Source organism: Lissotriton helveticus, chromosome 8 (genome assembly GCF_964261635.1).
Source record: "Lissotriton helveticus chromosome 8, aLisHel1.1, whole genome shotgun sequence".
NCBI classification, from domain to species: domain Eukaryota; kingdom Metazoa; phylum Chordata; class Amphibia; order Caudata; family Salamandridae; genus Lissotriton; species Lissotriton helveticus.
In genome coordinates, this window is record NC_136069.1 from 1,503,808,066 (window position 1) to 1,503,832,403 (window position 24,338).

At 45.3% G+C, this 24,338-nt stretch overlaps 1 long non-coding RNA gene across 1 annotated transcript in view; it reads left to right on the plus strand.

Moving 5' to 3' along the window:
- LOC144772026 (uncharacterized) overlaps window positions 1-24,338 on the plus strand; it is a 255,041-nt gene that overhangs the window by 223,846 nt on the left and 6,857 nt on the right. The window contains exon 2 of the long non-coding RNA XR_013599602.1: window positions 18,409-18,505. This is a non-coding gene — a long non-coding RNA (uncharacterized LOC144772026). The remainder of the gene's footprint in view (window positions 1-18,408; window positions 18,506-24,338) is intronic.

Sequence of the window (24,338 nt, forward strand, 5' to 3'; positions counted from 1 at the left end):
GATTCTTACAGACTTATTCCTCCATATAAATGAAGTAATGTCACTTTGCATCTTTGCTATCATTTTCTTCTCAAAGTAAAGTGGTAAACTGTTGAAAATAAAGGTCAATTTAGGCAGGATGGACATCTTGACCAGATTCGAGCGGCCTAAGAGCGTCAATGGGAGATGTCTCCAAGAATTCATTAAGTTCCTGCAGTCTTTGGCTACCTGGGTAAAATTTATGTGGGCAATCTGGTTGATATCATTTAAAATTTTAATACCTAAATATCTCATATTGTCACAGGGTTGTACTGGTAATGTCGTATTAGTAATGTTCCATACCATTACCTCGGTTTTTGTGGCGTTGATTTCATAGCCGGAAATTTTACCGAATTTTTGTGCCAGATTAATTACTAATGGGAATGCTGTGTTGATGTCAGATGTTAAGATCATAAGATCATCCGCGTATAGAGACACTTTTTTTTCCCAATTTCTGTGACTAAATGGAGTGATGTTAATTTCTTCACGAATCAATTGGGCGAAAGGCTCCATATAAATATCAAAAAGTAAGGGCGAGAGCGGGCAACCCTGCCGGGTGCCTCTTGTAATGGTAAAGGGTTCCGACAGCCCACCATTGACCAAGACCGAGGCTGAAGGTTCATGGTATAATAGTTCCACCGTTCTACGAAAAGCTCGGCCCACCCCAAATTTTTCCAAGGCCCCCGACAGGTATTTCCAATTGACCCTGTCGAAGGCCTTGGCAGCGTCTAAAGCAAGAATGGCCAAGGGCAGTGATGAAGTAGTTGCCATGTCAATTGCACCTATAAGGTCGTAAATTAATTCGTAGAGTTGGCGACCCTTAACAAAACCCTTCTGGTTAGAGTGTAAAATTAAGGGGGCTACCTGTCCCATTCGTATAGCTAGTATAGACGCGAAAATCTTATAGTCAGCGTTGAGGACTGAAATTGGGCGATATGAGCCACAGGCTGTAGCTACTTTGCCTGGTTTCAAGATAAGCGTAATGGAAGCTTTGTTCCATGATGGAGGGGGGAAGTCTCCCTCAACCAGTATCAGATTAAATAAATTGGTAAGAAAAGGGGCGATATCGGCTACAATATGCTTATAAATCTCTACCGGAAGACCATCCGGGCCTGCCGCCTTCCCATTTTTACTGTTTAATATGGCTGATGTTACCTCCTCTAACATAATTGGGTGGTCTAATAGGTTCGCCTGCTCTTTAGAGAGAGTCGGTAGGGTGATTTTGTTAAGCCAGTTTTCTATCTGAATTGGGGTGATATTGTTGTCCTCCCTATAGATAGCTTGAAAAAAGTCTTTAAAAGCTAATCTTATTTCTGGGTCTGAAGTCGCTGTACCAGAATTCGTTATTATAGAAATGATATTATTACGTTTTTGATCTGTTCTGGACTTCCAGGCTAACAGTTTGCCTGCCCCTTCGCCAAATTCGAAATTAGCTAATTTACTAGCTTCCCACCTCTGCAGGATTCGCTGATTTAGTACAGAAGCCATTTGTCCTTTAAGTTTCGTGAGCTCCTCCTGTTTGGTCTGTATAGCATAGTCTGAGCTGTTGTTTGTATTTTCTAAATATGATTCAGCTTTTAGTATATTGGCCTCTATCTGTGAAACCTCTTGAGTATATTGCTTCTTACGGTATGAAGTTTTGTTCTTGACAATCCCTCTCAAAGAACATTTGAATGCATCCCATACTAAACTGTGTGACGCCGAGCCAATGTTGGTTTTAAAAAATTCTTGCGTCTCGACCTTAACATAGTCCAGATCCTCAGGGGATGTAAGGAACGATCTGTCAATTGTCCAAGACCTTGTCACGGTGTGAGACTGTAGTTCAAGGTCTAAACATACTGCCGAATGGTCGGACAGGTGTGATGGTAAATAAGTTATATCCCTTACTGACTTTTCCAAGCACTTGTTAACCAATATGAAATCGATCCTTGATCTGTGTCGATACTTATAATTTCGAAAAGAGAAGCCAGATTTCGAGCCCGATCTTACCCTCCAAATATCAATAAGTCCGTATTGGTGCATATTTTTAATTAGAAAATCTCTTGATTTGGAATGTAGCTGTTGTCTGGTAGAAGTGGACTTATCCAACTTCGGATCAAGGACGATGTTAAAGTCACCCGCTATTATCATTGGTTCTGGAAAATGTAACAGCTCGGAAAACAACGTGGCCAGAATAGATGGGTCATCTCGATTAGGCCCATAATAGCCTACTAATGTAATGCTTGACCCCCCAATCATTACTGTCGCGATTGCCCATCTGCCATGCGGATCGACCTTTTGTTTCAAGAGTTTTGTAGTGATGTTTTTTTTAAAAAGAATGACAACCCCTTTTGTGTTAACTATCTGAGAAGTAGAGACTGTTAAATCTATCCATCTATTCTTTTTTACCAAGTCTAAAATTTCATCTTCAACCAAATGTGTCTCCTGGAGGATAATGACCTGGGCACCAAAATCCCGAATATATTGTACTATTGTATTGGCTCTAGGTTTGGTGCGCAGGCCATTAACGTTCCAGGAGAGAATCTTAATGGTGCTCATACTTGGCATGTCTACTGATATTTATTGAAAGTCCTGCCGATACATTTCCCTTAATATTGCTAAGATAAGAAAAGCTAGCCCATTTTTTATTTATGTAATTATCGACCGCCATTTTAGAAATGAGAAACATTTTATTTTTTATTCCCCTAACCCCTTCCCTCGTGTTGATTTCCCCCCCACCCCTGAGGAACCCTAGATTATCCAACCGGAAGGGATCCGGTTTGTGATACCCCTAAAGCTCTATCTGGGCTCAGGCGGAACGTTCTTAAATTAAGATAGTAGAGGACCTAATATAAGTGATGTGTCTAACTCAAGTGGAACCTATGGTGAAAATATAATTCAATAGCTTAAAGTAGTATCTATAAGTGGGTTTAAAAGTGCTCTTTATTGATTTATTGATTTAATTTGTGAAAAATGTGAAAGAAATGTACAAACACACACACATATATATGCATACATATATACACACATATATATATATATATATACATACACACGCCTTTCCTTCACTTCCCACTCTCCCATTTATCCCCTTTTTTTTTTCCAATTTATTTTATTTCCTTCTTCACCCCCTTTTTTTTTTTTTTTTTTTTTGTTTTTTCCTTAGTTTTTTTTTTTTTTTTTAGTGGAGCATTACGTGGTTGTGAAGTGATATTAAAAAAAAAAAAAAAAAAAACACATTTACCCTTCCCTTTTTTCTCTCTTTTCTAAGTTGACTGTTACGTTTTCCTTATTTTTCCCTTATTTTATTTTTACTTTCTTCTGTAAGCAGGATCAAGTAGGATTTTAAATTTTTTTTTTTTTTTTCCTTTTCCCCTTCTTCTTTTCTTTTTTTTTTTTTCTCTTTTTCCTTCTCCCTCCCCTTTGTAGTTTCACTCATGAGTAAGCGCTATAAACTCTATGGAGTTAATATTATAGAAAAAGCTATAGTAGCAGCTGACATTATTAATTGGAGGTGCCTAAACTTAACAATAGTTCATCTGCTGCTTGAACAGTGTGGACGTTATACATTTTGTTGTTTAGCATAATCTTGAGAGCTGCAGGGAAACTCAACTGGACGGATGCTCCCAGGTTTCTAAAGGCCTCCATTCTTCGACCCAACTCCCATTGTCTATCAAGGGTCGCCCGCGACAAGTCAGAACGCACTTGAAAAGAGAAACCTTCACCTGACAATGATTTTTGTTTTAAAGCTAAGTTTAAAATATGGTCCTTGAGTTGAAATGTGTGAAAATTCACTAATATCTTGCGAGGCTTTGTACGTTGCGGATTGCGCCTGAATGGGTCCCTGTGAATCCGCTGAATATCCTGATTAAGCTCCTCCTCCGTGTGTTTCAAATTTAGGGTTTTAATTAGGAGTTGGATAATGTATGCTTTGATATTAGTACCTTCATTTGCTTCTGGTACATTCAAAATGCGGATATTACAGCGCCTCGAATTATTTTCCAAGTGTTCTATTCTTTCCGCCAGTGCCGTGTCTTCTCTTTTAAGCTTCCGTATCTCCTCTTTGGCGTTGTCGAGTTCTATGGACATTACCGCTGTTGTCTCTTCTAAGACTCCCGTCCTAGAATATAACCCATCAATCTTACTATCTAGTGATTCACAGTAGGACCTTATCTCTCTTTGAATTTTAGATGACTCCTCAAATCCACGTTTGATGTCGACTGGTTTCATGGCTTGTGCATGTGAGCGCGGGGGCAGCCAGGGTGCGCGGGAAAGGCTTGCATGGTCAGGGAAATGTGCTGACGGGCGATCGTGAACAGGGAGACCATGGTACCTAAAATGGCTGTCGTGTATTCTCATACGTGAGTCTGCAAGATGGCGTAGATAATGTTCAGTACACAAACTAAATTTCCACAGTCCTCCCTTTAACATGTCTCGCCAGCTTGTCAGTTCGGATCAATCCCCATGAGACCACGCACTTCTATTTCGTATAGGGGACTCATGTGCTCTGGTTTAAAGTTCAAAGTCTTTGGGCACATACAGTTGGAAACGAGTGCACATAAAGATGGTAAACATTGAATACCTAAACAACACCCACATAGTATCATGATTGGTATCAATAAAAACGTTAACACTCTCCATCCCCAGTTCTTTAAAGTGTCCCAGAACCAGCCTCCAAGCGACCATCCTTCCTGTTCCTGGTGAACCTCCGAGGACAGTCTGTGGGGGTGTTCGATTGCTTTGTAGACTGAAGGTGAGTTATCTGGCACGTAGGTGCAACAGCTGGAGCCGATGATGCGGCATGCACCTCCACGGTCGGCCAGAACCACATCTAGAACAAGACGGTTTTGAAGAGCCACCAGGCGGACTGCCTGAAGCTCAGCCGTGTTGTTGGCGAGGACGCCAGCGGTGATGTTAATGGTTGTTTCTAATGCCTGAGTCAGGTGTCGGATAGCGCGGCTATTTGCCATTGGTCCCCACAGAGGAACAAGTCCCTTTGCTGCATCTAGGAACTGTGCTCCAGTGGAGTCGGCTTGTTCGACATCTCCAGCGCGCTTTTGCCGGTGGTGGTTGGCTGGAGCCACATACGTGGGAGGAAGAATGAAGGCGATGTAGCACGTACCCTTCCAGCCTTTTGGGAGCCACGTGTAAGCTTTGGTGCCACAAACAAAGTACATATTCGGGGAAGTAACAAAGGAGGGGGTGTTAGCTGAGGCCAATGTTTTGGTGATGCGGCAAGAGCTGTGACCCACCAGCTGCGTTCCTTGTCCTTCGAGGCATACGAGCCCTGTGACATTGATGACAGACAGGGCTGCAGTCAGGGTGGCAGCGGTTTGTTTCCGCAGGTGGGAGAAGGTGGATCTGGCTGGATTGTGGAGCACCTGCATTTCGACCCTTTCGTTGGCAGGGATGTTCGTAAGAAAGGTTGAACCTGAAATTGCGGGACAAAAGGGCTTTCCTGTGTTGTTCGGCCAGAACCCATAGTAGAAGTGCGACACTGTCTGACCAGAAGCAGCATTGTCCTTGTGGCTTTCTTGCATGAGGATCAACCAGGCGAGGCAAGAGCCGTGAACTGAGAAAGGTGAAGGAATAAAGGGGATGGAGTGTCCGGTAGCATGTGGGAGTAACCCACAGATCCAGCAGTTTGTGGCATTTGCAGCAAGGTTGTGCTGGTGCAACAGTTGTACAAAGGAATTGTTCCAGAATTCCCTACGCCTTTCTCGAAGCTGAGGTGAAAGGGTGATCAGGTGGTGCTCTTTCACGGTTGTTGGCTGGACAGTTGTTGGCAACATCTGGTGAGCGGGCGTGCTTTCCTCCAGGATCCAGAAGGAAGTCATGAGGAGGAGGCAGAACAGGGAGATAATGAAGAAAGCAATTGTCTTTGATTTGTGCAAATTGTCAGTTTTTGGATTCCTATAGTGGGTATTTCCTGTTGCTTTCGACGTCTTCTTATCTGGCGCTTCCATCATCTTCTTATCTGGCGCTTCCATCATCTTCATCTTCAAGGTGCTCGGTAGTGGGCAGAACCACAGACTTAGTTTAGCTTCTCTCCAGGTAACCCTTGGTTGCTTTGGGTCACCGTTCTGAGATTTTTAACTTAGTCGGTGGCCTACTTAGCCGAAGCTCCCTCCTTTCGACGCAGGAAATACCCTTCTCGAGATGGCACAGTGGGATCAGAGTGTTTTGCAAGTTCAAGTGCCTCGGTATCAGGATAGCAGTTCAGTGATGGTCGGTCTTTGTTCAGGAGCTCTTCCTGGGTGCTGACGTTGTCTGTCGTGGCCAGGGTCGAGGAAATCTTCTTGCAGTGGTGCGCATGCAGCCAATTCTTTTTCCCCTCCACTCGAAGAGCCGTCCGAGTGGTGATCAGTACTTGCCAGGGGCCCGTCCACCGGGGTTCCAGACTCTTCGCTCGTTGAAAGTTCCGGATCAAGATATAGTCACCCGGTTGGATATCGTGACCGGGACCCCTGGAAGTATCGGGGATGGCCTGCTGCACCTGTTGATGAATGACAGACAATGTCTTAGTTAACTTGTATAAATAATCTGACAGCAGGACGTCGGGGACGTCATGAATGGAGGTTGGTTTGGGGGCAGTCCAGAGGTTCATAGGCCATCCAAACACAACCTCGTAGGGGGTCAAGTGATGCTTAGTGGGGGTGGAGCGCATCGATAGCAATGCCAGTGGAAGGGCATCTGGCCACTTAAGTCCTGTGGTGGCCACTATTTTTGACAGTTTCAGTTTCAGTGTAGCGTTGTGTCGTTCAACCAGGCCAGCGGATTGGGGGTGGAAGACCGCATGGAACCTTTGTTTGACCCCCAACCCCTTCAGGATGAGTTGGATAACTTCAGCTATGAAGTGGGGGCCATTGTCGCTCCATAAAATTCGACAAAGGCCGTAGCGGGGAAAAAACTCCTTCAGTAGTACTTTGGCAGTAGTCATGGCAGTGTTATCACGGGTCGGATAGGCTTCCACCCATTTGCTGAAGGCACATACAATGACTAATACGTACTTCAAGCCTTGGCACCTCTCTAATTGGATGTAATCCATCTGGAGGACCTCAAAGGGGTGGTCGGGGATCCCAAACCCTCCCCGGGGTACTACAGTTCCTTTCCCGGGGTTGTGTTGTAAGCAGATAAGGCACTGTTGGACTAGGCGTTTGGCTGAGTCGGGGATCTTGCCGTTGTGCCAGACTTTGGAAATGAGTTCGATCATGGGGGCAGAACCTATGTGTGCAGGGGAATGTGCCATTGTCAGTATGGGGATCAAGTATGCATCAGGCAGTAACCATTTGTTTGTGTCCTTTGTCCGCCAGCAGCCTTCGTCATCCCTTAGACCCACCCGTGCCCACTCAGTCAGTTCATGTGGTGTGTTGGCCGATTGGATATCCCTGATCGTTTCCCTAGCGTTGGTCCATTTTTCTGCTTGTGACCTGGTCACATACATGCGTGTCGTGGCCCTATTCTCAGCTGTGGTTCGGGCAGTGATGTCGGCTAGTGCGTTTCCCTGTCCAACTAAATCTGTCACCTTCTTGTGTGCCTGACATTTGATCACTGCTAATCGTGTGGGGAGAAGGACTGCTTCAATCAGGGCGGAGACTAAATCTCCGTGAAGGATGGGTGTACCATGGGACGTCAGGAATCCCCTTTCCCTCCAAAGGATCCCAAAATGATGAACTACCCCGAAGGCGTACTGGCTGTCCGTGTAAATGTTTGCCGTGGTTCCTGCTGCTATGATCCATGCTCGTGTGAGGGCAATTAGTTCTGCTGCCTGTGCGGATCGTTGTGTGATGCAAGCTGTTTCAACTAATGTTCGAGCAGTCGTTACCGCATAGGCAGCAGAAGTGGTGCCGTCTGGGAGTTTGATGCAAGAGCCATCTACCCATAGTTCTCCGTCAGGGTCTGTGAAAGCAATGTCTCGGAGGTCAACTCTACTCCTAGTCTGTTCGTCCGTGAGGGTCACACAGTCGTGTATAGGGGGCACATCGGGGTCATTTTCAGGCAAGGGTAACAGTGTAGCAGGATTCAATGTCATGCATCTCTTCAGGGTGATGTGGGGCGCAAGCAAAGTCAATTCGTATCCTGTCAGTCGTGCACTAGTCAGGTGTTGAGTCTTTGTCTGGTTCAAAAGCGTGTCAACTGCATGGGGTACTAATACTGTGAGGGAGTTCGAAAGTACAATTCCCTCACTCTGTCGGATAGAGACAGCAGCAGCAGCTACTGCTCGAAGGCAGGCTGGTAGAGCTCTGGCGACTGGATCAAGAGTGGCAGAAAAGTAGGCACAAGGGCGCTGTTTGGCGCCGATGGGCTGAGTCAGAACAGACAATGCGCATCCCTCCCTTTCGTGAGTGTAGAGGGAGAAGGGCTTGGAGTAATCTGGTGTTCCTAGAACGGGTGCCGAGCAAAGGGCATCCCGCAACTCCTTAAAGGATGCTTGGCATTCAGGGGTCCACGGGAGTGGGAACGGAACATCTTTGGTCAACAGGGAAAGTAGGGGTTTTATAATGAGACTGAAATTTGGAAGCCATTGTCGGCAGAAAGAAGTAAGGCCTACTAATGAACGGACTTGCTTCTGTGTTTTTGGAATAGGGGTGTCTAGGATGGTTTGGATTCGGTCGGGTGTAAGATTTCTCCCTTCTTTGGACAGGAGATGACCCAGGTATGTTACTTGGGACTGACAGAACTGCAGTTTCTTTTTGGAGACTTTGTGGCCGTTCTCCGCGAGAAAGTGCAAGAGTTGGATAGTGGCTGTGATTGCAAGTGGAGTGGTGTCGGCCGCCAAAAGGATATCATCGACATATTGGATCAACACCACTCCATCTGGTAGCTGGACGGCGTCCAGCTGCCTTTTTAGGGCCTGGCTGTAAATGCTGGGACTTTCAGTGTAGCCCTGGGGAGCTCTACAAAATCGGTATGAACGGTTTTTTAAAGTGAAACCGAAGAGATAACGGCTGTCTGGATGGATGGGGATAGAGAAAAATGCATTTTTAAGATCTATAACGGTGAAGGTGGTGGCAGTGGACGGGACGAGAGTCAGAATGGTGGCGATGTCTGAGACTACGGGGTACTGTGGCACCACCACTTTGTTGACTTCTCGCAGGTCGATGATGAAGCGGTACGCTTTCTCATCCCCCTCACCTTGCTTCTTAACAATGGGTAGGATTGGACTATTGCAGACATTACTAACCACGTCCTCTACCACTTCTGCATCTACCAAGGACTGAATAATCGCTACCAACGCCTTCTCGCCTTCGGGCGATATCCGGTACTGTGGGAGTTTCGGGAGTATTGCATCTGGTCGAACAGTTATGTGTACAGGATCGATCATCATTCGTCCTACATCCGAGTCGTTTCTGGCCCATAGGTGCAGGGGTAGTGAATCGAGCAAGGATAGGTCAACATCTGTTAAAGTGCACATATGTCGTGCGGGGTAGGGTCCGGTCAAGTTCGGGTTGTCGTACAGGATGACTCGGACTCCTTCCGGGGAACACCTAATAGTAGCTCGGAAATGTTTCAGTAAATCAATACCCATAATAGCGTCAGGGGAGTTGGAGGAGAGCAGAAACGTTGTGTCAGCGGGATTGTTTCCTAGGTCAAAGGAGATAGGTACCGACAGGGGATTAGTGGAGGGCGTCCCATCGAAACCTATCGAGGTAATCTGCGAGCCAGACAAGGGCGCCCTTGGAATCAGTCGTTTTGATAACACACTACGTGTCGCTCCAGTGTCTACCAAAAATGGAGACTTTGTACCCAGGACCTTAGCAGTGACATAAGGACCTTGCTGGTCAACACAGAGCTCGACTGGATCCCTCCCTTGCCCCTGGCAGTCCTATGCAGAGTCGTGAGCATTGTTGCCATCGGACTGCTGGTACTGATTCTGTCGGGGGCGGTCAAATGTGTTTGATTTACCAGATCGGTCATTGGTGGTGTCGTGGGTCTGTCCTCGTCCCTGCCCTCCAGTTTTGGGGCCATTTGCCATGTCCCTTGTCTCCTTATTTTTATTCAGTTCCCGAAGGGCTAGGCATTGAGACTTCCAATGTCCAAATTCTTTACAAAATGCACATTGGTTCTCATCAAGGTCGGTTCGTGGAGCGCCAGGGGTGGGGTTGCGGTCTCTAGGGGTCGAATTCCTAGGGGTATTTGACTGGTAATTTCCCCTATACCGTTCCCTCCCTGTGGTCACTCCCTGTAGTTGTGCAATCATTACTCGTTCCTTTAGGTCCTTTTTCTTTTTCTCAGTTGCCCTTTCGTTCTCGTTCTTTTGGTGTTCGTAATACTAAGCCATCTGAAGGATAGCTGTAGGTTTAGAGGCTCCCCAACTACTTTCGCTAGTCTGTAACTTTTGGGAGACCTCTTGCGATAGCCCCTTTACGTAGTTCTGCACGAATAGGTGTTGTCCGGTTGCGGTGGTCATGTCTTGGCCACTGTAGTCGGAGAACACTGTTTCAAATCGTGAGAAGTATTCTGATACGTCCTCTTGAGGTTTCTGGTGGCAGGCTGTGACTATCGACCAGTCTACCTTCTTTTCTGGGATCAACTTTTTTAGCTTCTGCACTATTTTGTCGGGGAGTTCCAATATGTCTTTTACAGGTTTCTTTCCGGGCTCTCGCTGCCTATCTAGTTCATCGAGTTTTGTCCAGGTGTGTCCGAACAGATCTGTGTGGTCGGCTCTCCGGATTTGCTTCCACACATCAGCCGGCAGACACAACCCGAAAAACAAATCCATGTCCGCTAGAGTCATTATGGTTGAGCCCAAGGCTGTGCCTAATTCAGTATAAAATGCTGTAGGGTTCTTTCTTAAATCGGGCAGGGTTTGTCTAAAAGTTAAAATATCTTGCCGATCCCATGGTAGGTAAACCCAGTTGTACACAACCCTCCCTTTGGCATCTACATGGTTGATATCATCGTTCGTTCCCTGACCTCTTGGGGGAACCCAATAGGGGGCGGCTTCTCTGATAGGCATCATGGTGTTGGCTGCTTCTAATGAGGGCCCAATCGTCTCAGGGACTGTGATCTTGACTTCTGGTTTCTGTTCCGCGAGGTGGCGGAAGACCTCAAGCGTCTGCATGAAGAGGTCCGTCACATCGCTTTCAGCCCCATCTCCGACGTCGACCCTTCTATATAGAGCCGTCACTTTAGCAGGACCCTTAGTCTGGTACCTATCCTCATACGCGTTCAGGGTGTGGTAGCTGAACCATAAAATAAAATGCCGTCTGTGACTACCGGCATGCGAGTTGTGCATATTCATCGTATATTCTTCGCTCTCTTTTCGTTCTACCAGGGTTTTTGCTATTTGGTCGATTCCATCCCGCTCATCTTTGCTCAACTTGTTTGGTCTAGCTGTTAGATGCCTGTTGGTCTCATGCTCTTCTGCTGTTGTTACCAACGCGGCTGGTGCGAAGGCCGTAAGAGCCGGGGCACTAGCGCTATGGTCACCCATGCCTGCACTTTGAACTGGTGAGTGTTGTGCTAGAGGTTGGCAGGGAGCATATGGAGGAGGCATGTAAATAATTGGAGGACCGAGCAGTAACTCGTCATTTGCCCGCTGTTTGGAGGGAATCTCCGGGTAGAGCGCAGAGGTGGTCCTGACAGGGCATTGACCTGTCAGTCCTGGTTCTTGCGTTTGTTTAACTTCCTCTCTTCTTCTTATTTTTTCATCTAGTTCTTCTGCAGCCAGATGGGCTGCTTTGCGTAATTCTTTCACTGTTTTTGCTTCTTCCTTTTTTTTGCGATGGTCTGCTTCTTTGCGCCACATGCCAATACTAACAAGCATAGTGGGCGTTACCTTATTTATTTTTACAGCTGCTTCTAGTGTTTTTATTTTATTTTCATCAAAAGAACCTATCAGTGGCCACTGGTTTTTAGGATCCCTTTTTGTATATTTATGCCATAACTTACTATAAGCTATAGCGACTAGTCCTTGTTTAGTAAACATGTCCTTATTAGGGGTGCCCTCCAGTGGAGCTGGATGGTTCATCTCTAATAAGCGGTCCGGGTTGACCCAACTATGAGCCAATGGGGAGAAGATAGGCATGACGGATTACAATGGGGGGCAAAAGCCTGCACTACCTATCTTTTCACTATTTGCAAAGACTGGACAGAATATTCTATTCTACGCTATTTGCAAACAGGGAATACCTCCAGAAAGAACCAATTCCCAAAACAGTCAATGTTTGGGCAAACAATCAATCAATGAAGGAGTGGAATAGGTACGACGTGTTTTAGTGTTGTGTTTACCTACCCTTCACTATCGGCAAAGGGAGAGAGAATATTCCTATTCTTCCCCGTTTGTAGACAGAGAAGATCCTTAAGAGAACCAACTTCGAACAATTCAATGCTCGATTCAATCAATCAATCAATGGGGAGAAAAAAAGAATAGGCACGACGTGTTAAAGTTTTGCGTTGCCTACCCTTCACTATCTGCAAAGACTAAACAGAGTATGGCGATTCTGTGTTTGTTTGCAAAATAGAGAATTTCTCAGAAACGGTCAATAAGTAATACTAGTATTTTCAAACAATCAATCAATCAATTTCGCAATTTGTCATGTGTCACGACCTTACCCGGACCGCATGGACAGTTTCTCGTCTTCCGCTTCCAGCGCCCGATCATCCTCTATTCTCTGTTGCTATCGCGGCACTCCTGGTGGTTCCCAGTCAGGACCGTAGATCACTCGGGAGAGGTCTGCTCGGAATCAGTGAAGTTCAGATGATCGGTTGTCAGACGAGGGTCTATCGGACAGGAGCTCTTCCGATCGTTGCAGTCGTTCACTCTGTCGTCGGGACCTCTCCCACTGGATCCACGTGTCGCTGATGGGCCCCGCGTTTGGGACGCCAATTGATAAAGATCAATTTACAATGGTCAGGCGATTTCAGAAGTTGTTTCCTAAGTTAAATTTGCCCGGCGTGGAACGCCTCTAATACCATACGAAGTTACTAAATAAAGAGGCAGGCGCTGGAGACTGGAAGACAGGAAACAAGTTTTATTCCGACGGAGTAGAACACATCAGATCGGACAACGAGGTATCGTCTCGAGGTGCTCTCTCAACCTCTCTGAGACCTGGTCTTTTATACACTGGTTTAAGACATGTGAACGTCCTTTATTACAACAGGGACATTGTAGAGCATGAGAATGACATCAGAACGATATCTCCGACACCCCCCAGTTCCAACCCCTTCTAACACATGACAACAGTAGAGACCCTTTCCCCTCATATGATTGGGAGGGGCTATCACGCAGCTGAGTGTTCTGCCGATCTCTTTGGAATGTGTGCGCCTGATCGAATCTCCGGGGGCGGGGATGTCATGATCAATAGTGGCCTCTTTCAGGAGAGGCGAGGGCGTACGGTAATGGGCAATAAACTGTATCTTCGGGCTAAAGGATGACCAGCAGTCAGTGCTGACGTTCAGGCTCAGAGGAAGGGGACATCAAAGGAGGGGTATTCATGGACGGAAAGGACTGGTGTGGACAATCGAGCGTGGTGGAAGGGTTTATCCACAGAGGGGTATTCATGGACGGGAAGGAGGTGTTGGTCAGGCGCGGGGTGTGATTCCCTGAGACAGAGTCATGGGGGTGTTTCATGGCTTGTGCATGTGAGCGCGGGGGCAGCCAGGGTGCGCGGGGAAGGCTTGCATGGTCAGGGAAATGTGCTGACGGGCGATCGTGAACAGGGAGACCATGGTACCTAAAATGGCTGTCGTGTATTCTCATACGTGAGTCTGCAAGATGGCGTAGATAATGTTCAGTACACGAACTAAATTTCCACACACCCACTTACAGGCCACCTTACAGACTCAAGCCCTGACTCACAGACCCACTCAGAGACTCATGCACCCACTCACAGACCTAATGGAACACTAATGCTCTCACTCACAGACTGACTCACACACTTATGGAGGCACTTGCAAATTTACTCAGACAATCTCACACCCACTCAGACACTCAATTATCCACTAACAGACCCACTCAGACACTCATGCACCTACTCATAAACCCATTGAGACACTTATGCAGCCACTCCCAGACCCGATCAGACACTCACACACCCAACCATTGAGACACTCACACACTCACTTGCACACCCAATGAGACACTCATGCACTCACTCTTAAAGGTTACAGGTTACAGTTAGGAAATAAAATTCTTTAAAAACTTAGAAATTCACTAAAAAAACAAAGGTTACAGGGGTGTTATAGTTGAGAAATAACATTTAAAATAACGTAGAAAGTCACTAAAAAAACCTAAGGTTCCAGGGACGTAATAGTTAAGAAATAGCAGTAAATAAACCATAGAAATTCACTGGGAAAAGCAAAGGTTACAGTGATGTTATTATTAGGAAATAGAATTGAAAAAAAACTTTAAAAATTCACACAAAAAAAGCAAAGGTTACAGGGACATTATAGTTAGGCTCAGATTTCACTTGTATAAAACCAGTGAAATTCAGCAGTGAAATTCAGCAGTTATAGCTACCTGAGCTAACTATAACTTATGCCCCTGCCATGCACTGCTTATAATCTCACATATTAAATCGCTCATGATATGGTCAGTGACATCACTGATGACAAATGCTCAGCAGTGAGTCGGAGAGGGCCTGTAGCCCACCACCCCAAAGTAGGCAACCAGGGAGGGGGCATGCAGCCCCCGCACGGGCCAATTATGACCCCCTGTAGTTTGTCTGGAGCCAGGGTAGGGAAGGCAGGATGCCTGGGAACTTCAAATGGAAACCTCTAGAAGATTCTCCTTCACTTCCAAAGACACAACTGTATATAAATACTGGACCACAGACACCAACTCTTCAGTATACTTCTGGAGTAGTGGAAAGAACTGCCTCTCTCCTTGACTGCTGCTCTAAAGTAAATGCTGGCCTGCTGTGCTGACCTGCTGCCTGCTTCCCTCTTGCCTGGGGAAAGAGAACTGGGCCTGCAATTTCATCTTGAACCCAGGGTGACTCCAAGGGCTAGTTTGCTGATCTCCAGATCTGAGCCTCAGCAACATAAAAGGCTCCCCAACATCCTGCACAGCCCCTTGACCCAGCTACAGTGAGTTCCTGACCCCCAGGTGGTGTCTCTCAGGTCCTGGACCCTTGGTGTGGCTCAAGGGTGCTAAAATTAAGCTTTTGGGCTCTGCATGACCAGGAACGGGCCTGCTTGCACAGAGCCAGCATAAAGCTCTGTCAGCCTAACTCTTTGCACTGCAGCGGGGACCGCCAACAGGTTGCTCCAGCACCACCCGCTCGTGATGCCAGGCAGCAATTCATGTTTCACCAACAGCCACCTGCAATTCTCTCCCTGCTCCTCGGCACAAACTTGAGAAGGTTAACTTCAGGTCGACTAATCTTGGGACTGTATCCGACCTGCGTTCCATCGCAGTGGCCTGCACTTGTGACTTTGACCCGGTCCAGCAAGACCAGAAATCCCGAATTGGCTCCCTGTGCTTTTTGGTGCAATTTACACAAAAGCATTTAAAAATCATATGTATGATTCTACTGATTGGATGTTTGTCGTTTTGGTCATGTTTTATTTATTACATTTCACTATATTTTTCTGGCATAGAATCCTTTTGTGGTGTGTTTTCACTGTGTCGCACAAATACTTTACACATCGTCTGAGTTAAGCCTGAATGCTCTGTTCCAAGATACCAAAGGGTTAAATTTAGGGTTTAGGATTTTCTTGTGACTTCACCCTGAGAAGAATTGTGGTGGCTGCCTGACAAGGGTTTTACCCCCTCAAACAGTAACCCAAACTCTTACAAAATAATATATATATCTATATATCTATATATTACCTACTGGCGCTCGCCAGTAGGTAGATATAGTTAGGATCTTGTTTCTATTCAAAAAGCGTTTTTTCTTTTCCCAATATCCTTGATGCAGTTTGATGAATCTTAGCAAAATTTTCAAAACTAATGGGGTGGTCCATGTTAATTACCATAGGAAACTTTAGACACGGCTACAGCTCGCACTGCGGAACGGAATTTCACCAAATTTGGCAAAAAGATAGCTATTGGTCCAGAAAGCACTCTTTTTGTTAAATGATGTAAATATGTTCAGTAGTTGTTGAGAAATTTAAACATTACTCAGATATCCATATATCTCAAGCCTGCGATCTTGGTAGCTATATTGTGACTCGGTTGAACTGCGTGACAAACAGAAGGGCAAAAAAAGGATATAAAAACAAGAAAAGGGGGCAGGGTAGAAACACCCTGACCCCATAGGCCTGCTCTGGGCATAAAAAATCATTTTTTTGAAAATTTACGGCGGGAGTAGCGTTGGGTGACAAAATTCTGCCTAAATGTTTTTTTTAAATGAAGTGCGGTCTCCCGTGCTTCGTTTTCTTTAAGAACCAGGTGGGCCAGGTCCCAGGGGCAATCATGAAAATGAATGAGGGGTCCCACGCGGGCCCCGCAGCCTCGGGGACAGCCACCTCCCGAGGCTTTATTTTTTTTTTTAAATGCGCAAGGGGCTCCTGCCCCCCATACAGCCCCAGGGCCCGCCATCTCCCCGGGCTGTATTCATCAAATGTGGGGGTGCTACGCAGCCGCCACACAGCCCCTGGGACCCCCATCTCCCCGGGGCATACATTAAGTAAATGCAGGGGTCCGTTGCGGCCCTCTGCCCCGGGAACCACCACCTTCCCAGGGCTACACTGAGGCTGGGAGCCCTCCATGGCCCTGGGGACCGCTAACCCCAAGGACCGGCTCCAGCGATGTCCCGGGGTGCCCACCCCCGGGACATTGCAGTTTGCTATGGCTTGGTGGGAGCACTGCTCCTTTCATGCCATAACAAACACTGCTTCACCTTCATGGAAGCGAGAGCATGGAAAATGTTCTTGCTTCCATGAACGAAGCAGAATTGCTTTTGGGCTGAGGGAGTTGCATGTTAGCAGCTCCTTCTGCCCAACAGCAATGCCAGCTCCTACAGGAGGCAGGGAGCCAGCAGGCACATTGATCCCATGAGACATCAGACTGAATTTAAAACCTGTTATAAAGGTCCAGATCTCTGCAGTACTTGCATTAAACCAATGAGCTACTGTACCCTTTGATCTGTAGATCTGCAGTTGCTTTTATGCATTCAGATATTCTAAGGGTCTCAGGGCACACACTGATGTGTAATGTAGACAGCATCACTGAAATCCACGATCACACTGCTGCACATCAGTGGGAAGAGCAGCCCCATTCAGGGTAATGTGAGCTACGATGGAAACCAATCCTGAGGCGAGGAGAGGGATCACACACACTGCAACCTGTTGCATTGTTGCTCTGGAGCAGGCAGCACTCACTGCCAGGATCCACACAAACAAAGGAGGCAGATCCCGTATCCAGGGGGCACTCAGACAGCAGGAAGGAATGCCAGACTTGGGTCACAAACAGTTGCACACTGGACAAGACAGCTAACACCTCTTCGGAGGCACAGAAAAAAGGCAGCAACTCTACCCGGGGTCCCACAGAGAGCACGCAGCGACTGAGTGATGCCATGGACGCCAAGCGCAGAGTAGGCAGTAGCTATAGTTAGTATGGGCACTCTGTGAGTCGCCAGTTCCCTCAGCCTGCGTGACCCTCAGCCTGCGTAAACAGGCACTTCAGTGGCAGAGAGCATCTTAATCTCAGCAGCATGCACAAGGTGCAGGCCGCATATCTAGATGGGATACGTTCCCTGACTGCACCCTGAACGCGTTACAACTGGTAATAGACCAAGCAGGCAGGATCTATGACTACAGGCCCTCCACCTGCCTGGAACAAAACCCTGTCTGCAAACTGGACCATTGCTGTGAGCAGACAGTACTTCTAACTTAGATATGTGCACAGCAGTCAGCACCCCAAGAGGAATCAGCAATACAAACCTGTGATCTAAGTACTCCTTATCAGTTACCAAATTCTTATATGTTATTTCTCCAGCCAAAATTTTGAGTACATCATTCTTCCTATTGGGGAAGACGTCAACAGAAATAAGAAAGCACTGCAATATATTAGTGTTTACAATTAGTGTTTTCATTATTATTTGGTCTAATTGGTATTACATTTTGAAAATTGTGTTTCAAAGCAAATAGTATTGTACCAGATGTAAATCAGATAGTACATTTTTTCAAATGTATTTTTGATAAATAATAGCGTACATGTAGATGAAAGAAGTGATTCACAAAGTAAAAATAGGAAAACGCACAGCTAAACTTAATGAAAATTATGTGGTATGCTGCTTTTTTTTCTACAATCAATTTGATTAGTTTTACCCGCTGTTCAATGATGATACTACATTGCAATCACTGTGTATGGTGAAGTTATGTGCAGTCTGAGAACAGCAAAAAAGGGAAACTGAGAATGTTATCTAATTCTAAATTAATGTTGTGTTCTCAAAAATATAATATTATAATTTCTCTAATATATTATCATTAAATTACAGTTTTACTTTTTCTTCTTTATAGTACGTACTGTTCAAGACTGACAACAGTTTGAATGCTGTTCAGGATAATACTACTCTAAAATACATTGAGTGAATAATGTTTCTAAATTACTTACGAGGTAAGAATACATAATACAATATTCACAATAAGATGCTTCATTATTTACTGACTGCTCACAATGTTACTCAAGACCTCAATGTGTGTGTCACAATGTTCCTCAAGACCTCAATGTGTGTGTCACAATGTTCCTCAAGACCTCAATGTGTGTGTCTGTGCCTCTTTGTGGTGACATGATACATCAAAAGAAACCTACAAACACCAGTTTCACACTACATGCTCTCTAAATGTGTGTACATGAAAGTGTATGTATTACGTTTTCTTCCTTAAACAGAACAGCTGAGTATTGAAAGTGATTTTTATTATATACAGTTTTAAAGTTTGATGTATGTTCTCATTTAAAGTCGTTTTTTAACATACATCTTAGAGCTAATAGGCATAAGCTTAAAATGATAGAATGTACTGTATATCGCACAACCCATGCACTCATTCATTCATACACACACTAACAGAACTCTTATGAATCACATAGTGACTAACTCATCTCATACCAATGTGCATGCATACATTCACTCAGGCACTAACCTTGCACTCATCCAATCACTTACATAGTACCCATGCACTCATCCAATGACCAAGGCACTATCCATGCACTCTTACAATCTCCCAGGCACTACCCATACACTCATTCAATCACTCAGGCACTACCTATGCCCTCATCCAATTGCCCAGGCACTACATGTGCACTCATCCAATCACTCAGGCACTACACATATGCTGCTGCATTCTCTCAGGCACTACCCATGCACTCTTCCAATAACCCAGGCACTACCCTTGCACTCATGTAGTCACCCAGGCATTACTCATGCACTCATCCAATCACTGAGTTAGTATATTTGCACTCATACATTCACTCAGGTATTACCCATGCACTTGGGCACTACTCCTGTACTCAATCATTCACTTAGGTACTACCCATGCACTCAACTAATCATTCACACACTATCCTTGCACTCAACCATTCACTCAGGCACTACACATACACTCCTGCATTCTCTCAGGTACGCAGACACTACTCTTGCACTCATTCAGTCCCCCAGGCAGTACCCATGCATTCATCCAATCATTCAAACGCTATCCTTGCACTCAACCATTCACTCTGGCACTATGCCTGGTCTCATTCTATCACTGGGGCAATAACCATGCACTCCTCCTGTAGCCCAGGCACTACCTATGCACTCATCCAATCACTAAACCACTACCCATGCGCTCATCTAATTACTCAGGCACTACCCATGAACTCATGCATTCTCTCAGTCACTATGTATGCACTCATCCAATTACCCAAGCACTATGCATTCTTTTATCCAATCACCCAGACACTACCCTTGCACTCATCCAATCACTAAAGCACTGCTCTTCAACTCAGGCATTCACTCAGGCACTAATCATGAACTTTTGCATTCTCTCAGGGACTACGCTTTCGCTCATCCAATCACTCAGGCCCTACGCATGTACTCATCCAATCACGCATGCACTATCCATGCACTCATCCAATCATTCAAGTAGTATCCTTGCACTCATCTATTTTCTCAGGCACTACCCATACATTCATCCAATCACTCATGCACTTCCTTTGCACTCTTGCATTCACTGACGCACTACCCATGCACTCATTCAATCAAACAGGCACTACGCACGCACTCATGCAATCACGCATGCACTATTCATGCAGTCATCCAATCACCCAGCCACTACTATTACAATAAACCATTCACTCAGGCACTACCCATGCACTCATCCAATCACCCAGACCTTGCACTCATCAATTAACTCAGGCACTACCTATGCATTCATCCAATCACCCAGGCAGTACCCATCCACTCATCCAATGACCAAGGCACTACCCTTACACTCATCCATTCACTCAGGTACTACCTATGCACTCATGCAGTGACCCATGCACTATCCTAGCACTCATCCATTCTCTCAGGCACAACCAATGCACTCATTCCATCACCCAGGCACTAGCCTTGCACTCATCCATTTATTCAATCAGTACCCATGCACTCATCCATTTACTCAGGCTGTACCCATGCACTCATCCAATCAGTGACACACTGTGCATGCACTCATCTAGTCATGCAGACACTACCCATTGACTCATCCATTCACACAACATACACTTTTTCTTTTTAAACCAGAATAGGTGGTTCCGTATGAATGATTTATTTTTTTTCAAACCATTTTGTATTTTCTAACTATTTTGTATATTTTTGGGTGTTTTTTAGATTTTTAACGTGAAAATGTAAACAAAAAACAAGCACAAAACAACATGACTAATTGGGGAAAAACACATTTTAAACGGCGGTTGGTAATGGTGTCCAACATGGTTTGGACAACCTGTTGCCCCACACTCCACACAGTACTACATTTCGGGGAGAAAAGTCCAGCTTTGGCAAAATCAGTCAGAGTCGAAGGAATGGTCTGCAGCCTGTCGCCAGGTCTTGTTGTTGAAGCCTGCGCATCTTAGCCCTTCTTCACATCAGAAACTCTTGCAAGTTCTGCTCTAGCAAGATGGTTTTCGTGCATCGTCTTCCGGTACTTGTACATTGAAGACATTCCACAAGAATATTTTTGCTCGATCCCAGAGACAGCACCATCTTGCATATGTTGCAGCTCACCTTCTGTGCATTCACTTTCTTCTGGCCCTCAGGAATGGAAAACAATTCCCACTCCACACTCTCCTTCCTCTTTCGTGGTGGCTCATCTTCTTCCTTCAAAAGGGTCTGGTCCTCCTCCTCATGCAGGTCTAATGATATTGCCATTTTAAATTTTCAAATGAGCTTCTCAACACGGTGCATTCTTCATACAATCTGAAGAGACTGGTAAGGATTTCGGATAAACATGAAAAAATAATGCAGGCCACGGAAGCAATAATAAAGGATAGTGACCAGTGCCAGGTGGGGGTAGGTTCAATGATCGATAAATGAAATTATATTACATCATCCGTGGTTGGAAAATTCCTAGTACGAAATTGAAAGAAAATAAATCGAGCATCAATCTCCCTGAATAAATGGTACACATTTCAGCTATTTAAAGTAAAACGATCACTCAATAGAACTGTACGGGATGCCTCCTCTCATAGATACCATAATTTCTACTATGTTTCTATGGATAACATGACAGCTCTAGGAAGATCTTATAGATGAGAAGTGTGGTTAGCTAAATCATACCAATCAGGGCTCTGGCACAGAATACTTCATGCCTCTACACAAAATAATGTAAAAATGTTTTGGGAAATAATTAACAAACTTGAAAGGGGAGGCAACAGGGCTTACATTATTAACATTATGGAAGTTGAATGGGTAAACTGCATTACCAACCTGTATGGGGTGGGTGATCTAGTTGTGAATAAGCAAGACCTATGTCATAATGGTGACAAAATTATCAAACCAAATACAGGGATAGTGAGTGGCATGAGCCTGTGTAATAACTTGGTCCATACACATAATATCATGAAACTTAGTGAGTCATATATATATATATATATATAGTAAGTCAGCAGCCCTGATCTGAAGAATGATCTGGATTGTATAAGCATTAATGAGATAGCCAATCTCTTACGCAGCCTTCGATTTGATGGTGCTCCTGGCCCAAATGGGCTTCCAAATGCCTTATATTGTGCCAATATCGATATGTGGGCCACTGTGTTGACCCCAGTGTTCAACGAGGTATTGGTATCAAAAATTGCCCCTGTCTAATGGCAAGGTAGCATTTTCCAGCCCATTTTTATATTTTAAAAACAAATTACTGCATATATATAAATGATTAAAAAAATGAATATAAAAATATTAAAATATTTTTTTCAATCTGTTTTATATATGTATATATATATATATATATATATATATATATATATATATATATATATATATATATATATATATATATTCACAAAATAAATAGGTTTCAGGGATGTTATAGTTAGCAATTAGCATTTAAAAAACCTTTGGTATTCACTGAAAAAAACACAGGTTTCAGGGGACATTATGGTTAGGAATTAGGATTTGAAAAAACCTTAAAAATTCACTGAAAAAAACACAGGTTTCAGGGACGTTATAGTTAGTAATTAGCATTTAGAAAACCTTAGATAGTAACTGAAAAAAACACAGGTTGCAGGATCATTATAGTTAGCCTGACATTTCACTTGTACAAAGAGAAATGCAGCTGTTATAGTTAGCTAAGCTAAGTATAACTCGTGCCCCCGCAATGTACGACTGATGAAGTCACATATTAAATCACTCATGACATGGTCAGTGACATCATTGATAACATCCCTCATGACATCTCAAATTACATCACTGATGACATCATCCACATAATCTCCGAGGAACCTACTCATACCCTAACATAACCTTTCATACACCCACTCCAAATTTCAGACAACCATTCTTGAAACCATTGACACACCAATACCAGTACATACATACCCACGCACTGATTCATAGGTCTACATACAAATCCACCCACTCACCTATACAGGCACTCATAAGCCATTCACTCACCAATACAGCTGCTGACATAGCCACTCATACAGCCACTCATACATGTCAGTCCCCCATTGAGCTACTCACGTACCTACTCACTCATCCAAACACTCAATCACACAGCCACTTACTCATCCATACAGAAACACAAACACACTCCCTCATACAGATACTAACAAATACTCACTCTCCTATACAGTCACTGGCACAATCATACACTAACCCATACAGCCACTCTCACAATCACTTAGGCACACATACAGTCACTTATATACTCCAACACTCACATCTACTGCCTTTCGCATATACAGTTACTCGCCTATATACCACTGGGACATCCATTCCCTCACTAACACAGCCATACGCACACTCCCTCACCAATGCAATCTCTCACAGACACACTCATACACCCAGAGATTCACCACCTCATACATCTATGCAGGGAGTCACACTCACCCTCCCCCACCCACACAGACACCCAGGCACCCATACAGGTACTCAGACAACTAGTCAATAACCCATATAGACCCTCACGTACCTACTCACCAAAGCATGCAGCCACTCACACACCAACTGACAGACTGATACACACATTCACAGATTAGTCACTTACCCATACATTTACTAAGACACATTTAATCACTTTCCTATACAGTCAGTCACGGACCCACTAAATAATCCATACAGGGAGGAGGAGCTTGGCGGGCATCCATGATGGCCGCGTGAGCACAGCGCTCTCCGGACCCCCGCCACTCCCGGCATGATATCCTGACTATATCCTGATTAATTACGAGGACTCTTGTAGAGGAACCTGGGCTGATCCTAATGCTGTTTTTGGATTGCGAATTGGGCCAGGGGCACGGACGCTACGTCGACTCAAACTTTCCGGGCCCGCCCGGGTGGTGCGCCCGGGCCTTGGTGAGGCTCTGTTGCCGTGTCTGAGTTGAACAACAGCGGCAGGGAGATTCGACTTGGGGGTCCCCCTCTTAACTTTCGGTTTCGATTCTGCTTCAGACTGCGTCTTCCAGTGGAGGTGTCTGGCCGGTGCTGAGTCCAGCGGCGCGAGGTGGCAGTTGCACCTTTTGCCTGCTTTGTGCCCTTCCAGGCCGGTTCACACCTCGATGTGCCCTCGTTGTTGACTTTTGGCTCCGACGCACTGTCCTCCTGTGGCCATTTTCACCAGGTCGCGCGGGTCCCTCGGGGACGTGGTCTCCACCATGACTGGCAGAGGGGACCAGGAGAGGCGAAAGACCAAGACACCCCTTCGCGGGGGCCCGGTCCAGTCTAACGTCATGGACCGGTACACGCAATCGAAGGGGTACCCTGGAGCCGCCTTGCCTGGCC